This window comes from Octopus bimaculoides, chromosome 1 (genome assembly GCF_046866305.1).
Source record: "Octopus bimaculoides isolate indiv1 chromosome 1, ASM4686630v1, whole genome shotgun sequence".
Lineage (NCBI taxonomy): Eukaryota > Metazoa > Mollusca > Cephalopoda > Octopoda > Octopodidae > Octopus > Octopus bimaculoides.
In genome coordinates this window covers 99567393-99572392 of record NC_142928.1, presented here as the reverse complement: position 1 = coordinate 99572392, position 5000 = coordinate 99567393, and the positions used below count along the sequence as shown (strand labels likewise).

Here is a 5000-nt window from a genome sequence, read left to right as displayed (position 1 = left end):
GAATGATTTCTTGACTAATAGTAGCACGCTGATGATTCAACCTAACAATCCAAAGAGAAAGAAGACTTTCTATTTCTTCAAAGATTTTGCCTTTTTTCTTATTGATGACAGTGTTCTTCACCCCTGGGGCTTCAGATTTGATATGTGCTAAAACCTTGTCCTTATTATGTACAATCACCGATGCAGTTGTCCGACTCATCCCGAAAGATCGTGCAATTGCTACCACATTTTCACCTTTTTCATGGTGGTTTATCATAGCCAGATTATCTTCCAGCATTATAGCATGACGCTTAGTACTTTCCCTATGAATTTTTCTTAGGAGCTTTGGGGGTGGGGGAAATGAAGTCACAAATGAATGAGAATAAGAAAGTAGATATTGAAACTACCGATAAATAAGACAAAACAGCTGATTTCATGATTTCGTTCACTAAGCTACACTACTTTATGGTGTGTATATTAACATTTACTGTACGTATTTTAATATGATTTTATATGCTTTTATTGTTATTTATTGTAACATGATTTTATTTGCTTTTAACGGTTTTCTAGTGATTTTACGATTCCAATATTCGTAGCGGACAGACGTAAAGTCGAGTAAAATTATGTAACTTGATTTTTATTTTTCCATAGATTATTTTTGAAAACCGACGTATAATCAAGAACGACTTAGATCGAAACTACTTAAATCGAGGTATGCCTATATATGTGTGCGTATATATATATATATATATATATATATATATATATAAATTTATTAATGAGGGTAGAAATTGATATTGATCAATTAAAACCTGTGGTCTAGCATATTAAAAAAATCCGAAGATTAAAATCATATTACATACAAGAATAAGAGGAATGACCAGCAAATGTGGATTCCTGAATGCTAGAAATAGATGCCGAATCAGCCAACCACGAAAAAATATGAGAGCATATTTTTCGTGGTTGGATGATTCGGCATCTATTTCTAGCATTCAGGAATCCACATTTGCTGGTCATTCCTCTTATTCTTGTATATATATATATATATATATATATATATATATATATATATAGTTTTTTTGATAAGCAATGTCGATTTTTACAATTCTGTAAATAATAATAATATTTTATAAGCTTAAAACCGAGTAATGACTAAAGACAATAGTCTAATATTAAGGCAATATTCTAATACATTCTAAAATAGTCTAAAATATGCCCCAATATTAGATTATTTTCTTTAATTATTATACGGTGATCGCTTATAAGCTTTAAGCTTATAAAATATTAATATATATATGTGTGCGTGTGTGTGTGTGTGTGCGTGTGTGCGTGTGTGCGTGTGTGTGTGCGTGTGTGCGTGTGTGCGCGCGCGCGCAGGGTGCGATGAGTAAATTGTCGCCATTTTATATTTTTTATTTCGCACATGGTTTTTGATTTTGTCGATTACACAGTATCGTAGGGTCAGTTGGACACTGTCTGTGAGAAAAACAGCACCAGAAATTTGGAAACCACATGCTGTACTACTTCGCATTCGTGCTAGAAGCTCTAATACGAACATTTCAGTGTTTTGATGTCAATCTGAGAACAGTGCAATCTGAGGATATGTACCGAGAGAGATAATAATCAAATCATGGTGTTTGGAGTGATCACTTGTGATAGCGACGTTATGCTTCCATTAAACTCAACACAAAAGTCTACATTAAGTGCCTGGAGGAGGTAGTGCTGCCCTAAGTCGGTCAATTTCTGCGACCACATTACCCCTATCATCTGGTCGCCTAACTCCTCAGACTGCAACTCCATTGATTATTATGAGTGGGACATAGTTGAGCGAGAGACCAGCAAAACTCCTTGTAACACCAAAGATGAACTGAAGGCAAGGATTATGGCAGCATTCACCAACTTAAAAAAGGAGACCGTCTAGAAGAGTTGCAAGAGATTCCTAAGTCGTCTGGAGGCCGTGGCTGGAGTCAATGGCGATTCTATTGAATACATTTCCTCTTTAGCATTTCAAGATATTTTTATGTAATTTTGGTAAATATATCTGTTAAAATGAGATGTCAATGTTATTTTCATTTTTGTGTAATTTAGACGACAGTTTATTCACCGCACCCTGTATATATATATATATATATATATATATATATATATATAGATAGATAGATAGATAGATAGATAGATAGATAGATAGATAGATAGATAGATAGATATAGATATATAGATATATAGATATATATATAGAGAGAGATATAGATATAGATATATATATATTATATATATTATATATACATATATATATATATATATATATATATGTAATACATGCATATGTACATACATACATACATACATACATACATACATACATACACTTATTTTGTCAGTCTTCTCTGAACGTTGTTGATAGGTTCTGGTTCTTGAGAAGTGTGACTTTAAGTGAAATGACGTAAAGCATCAATTTTCTAATAGACCCACTCAATGATAGAAAACAAAAGTTATGTTCCTACGATATGTTCCTGCTAACAAAAACATCCTCAAACTTCTTAAACGAGATATTCAAAACACTCTCAATATTTAACGTGAAAATATAGAGGTGTTATACATACATTTAGAAGGGTTTAATGAAAACCAATAAGATAATTTTATACTTCTGTAAGCATGGTCAGTGTTTGTTGGAATGTTTCTTCTCGTTTGTAAAATTTCTTTTAGTACTCCTAACCATACATTGTTAACCTATTAGTTTCTGAACTCCTGTCTCTTTGAGGATCTTTTTTCGGAGAAAAATTAAATAGCATTATCTAAAAAAACTAAGATGTCTCAGACAAATTTTTAATCGATAAGATTGAATTAGTTCCACAAATTCACTCACATCATCTTCATCCTCTACAGCAGAAATGTCTAACGAGGACCTCTAAAATGTTTTCTTTAGATATTTCTTCAATTTTTCCATGTAAGTGATGATAATATTTCAATTTTTTTCATGTTTAATTTAAATATATGTTGTGGTTGAATTATTTGATATTACCCATCCACACCAAATTAATGGCTGGGATTTTGACCATGTTGTTGGCTGTACCATGGCTCACCAAAAATTACAAACAACAAGACCCCAAAACCATCAGTTACCAGGTTCACCTTAAGTAACCTAATTTTGCAATATTAGGAGGTCACAGGAATTCATTCAACAAAAAAAAATTTCAATGATTCCGGGATTGGGGGAACCCCCACCTCATTTTTTCCGAACCAAAATAAGGAATTTGCAGTATTTTCGGACGTCACAGTACTTGATTCCATGTAAAAAATCAAATTTTTTTCTTTTTCTTTATGAAAATCATGCGGGTATTAATATAGAAATTGACCATAATGTTGTTGTTATTTAGCCTCAAATCAACCCTGATACTGCAACGTATCATCAAAGACATTCCAGCCTTCAGCAAACCGTCTTTTTTATGGATAATCTAGGGCATTACATACAATGGGCGTGTGATTTAGCGTGTCGAGCGACCAGGTAGAAGCTCTTTCATTGGTTCGATTGCGTGATGAGATTTTTTTACACATATATGTAATATGTATATATATCATCAGAAGAAGTTAGAGAGTAAGTCAAAAGCTGAGAGTTTCGTGTATTGGCACTTATCAAACACGAATTTGTTCATTGTCACTCTGTAACTTCTGGCGCAATAATTTCTAAAATACAAAATTTTGTCAAAAACGTTAAGAGTAAACCCTGTTCTATGTGACACGTTCTACCAGTATCTGAAGTTTGAAAGTGTTTAGTTGAAAAAAAATTAATTAAATAATCTGTACGTCTAATTGAATAGATCCGAAATGGATGAAAAGCAAAGTCGACCTCGGCGGAATTTGAACTCAGAACGTAAAGACAGACGAAATACCGCTTCTAAAATACAAAATTTTGTCAAAAATCCTGTTCTATGTGACATATTCGACCAGTATATTAATTAAATAATCTGTATGTCAAAGTCAACCTCGGCGAAGTTTGAACTTAAATCATAAAGATGAAATACCGCCAAGCATTTCGCCCGACGCATTTCTGCCAGCTCGCAGCCTTAGGATGTAATCAGTCATTTTAGTAATATATTTTTTATTCTTATTGCTTAAGCGTTACTTCTTACTTCCTTACTTACTGACATTAAATTTCATAACATTTTACCTCATAATTGTTCTTCTACTAATTTTTGTTCAATGCGACTAACGATTCTGAATTCCTCATGCATTTTCTATCATTTAAGCCTAAGAAAAGTATACTTTTAATTTAATATTAAAAAAATTATGTTAATTGAAGATGAATATCTGCCTTACTGCCCACTTGAGGTCTGGCACATTTTTGATGTGACTTTTTTTTCTACTGAACCAAATCTCAAACTATTTACGCCAAAGTGTAGCTGAAGAGGTGTCCTCTTTAAAACTATTAACAGTTTGCAATTTAGTTGAGAACTGAATTAGTGATGAAGCTTCAAGCTGCTGCGATTGACGAAATGGTGGACTTAAGAATATATTCAACCACTACCGTAGTTGAATGATATACATATATATATATATATATATATATATATATATATATATATATATATATATATATATATATATATATATCTGTAAAAATATCAGTAGTCATGATAAAACTCCGAGTTTCGGATGCCAGGGTCGGAGCCCACGCCAACATCTCTTCAGCTATCCGGCCAATTGAAAATTCCTGTCCCAATTTTCAATTGGCCAGATAACTGAAGAGATGTTGGCGTGGGCTCCCACTCTGGCATCCGAAATTCGGAGTTTTATCATGGCTACTGAATAAGTGTCACATATTTTTACAGATAAATTCCTCTGTTTGCATAATATCGATGTCTCTTTCTTTCTTTTGTTGTCCTTCCTGTCAAATATATATATATATGTATGTATATATATATATATATATATATATATATATATAGAGAGAGAGAGAGAGAGAGAGAGAGAGAGAGAGAGAGAAAGAAAGAAAAAAGATAAAGTCCTCCTATATATATATA

General features: G+C 32.6%; 1 long non-coding RNA gene across 1 annotated transcript in view; it reads left to right on the top strand.

The window, feature by feature from the left end:
• The window catches only part of LOC149137642 (uncharacterized), a 58376-nt gene extending 54324 nt beyond the window's left edge, over positions 1-4052 (top strand). The window contains exons 2-3 of the long non-coding RNA XR_016238850.1: positions 631-691; positions 3798-4052. This is a non-coding gene — a long non-coding RNA (uncharacterized LOC149137642). The remainder of the gene's footprint in view (positions 1-630; positions 692-3797) is intronic.
• Positions 4053-5000: the final 948 nt, after the last annotated feature.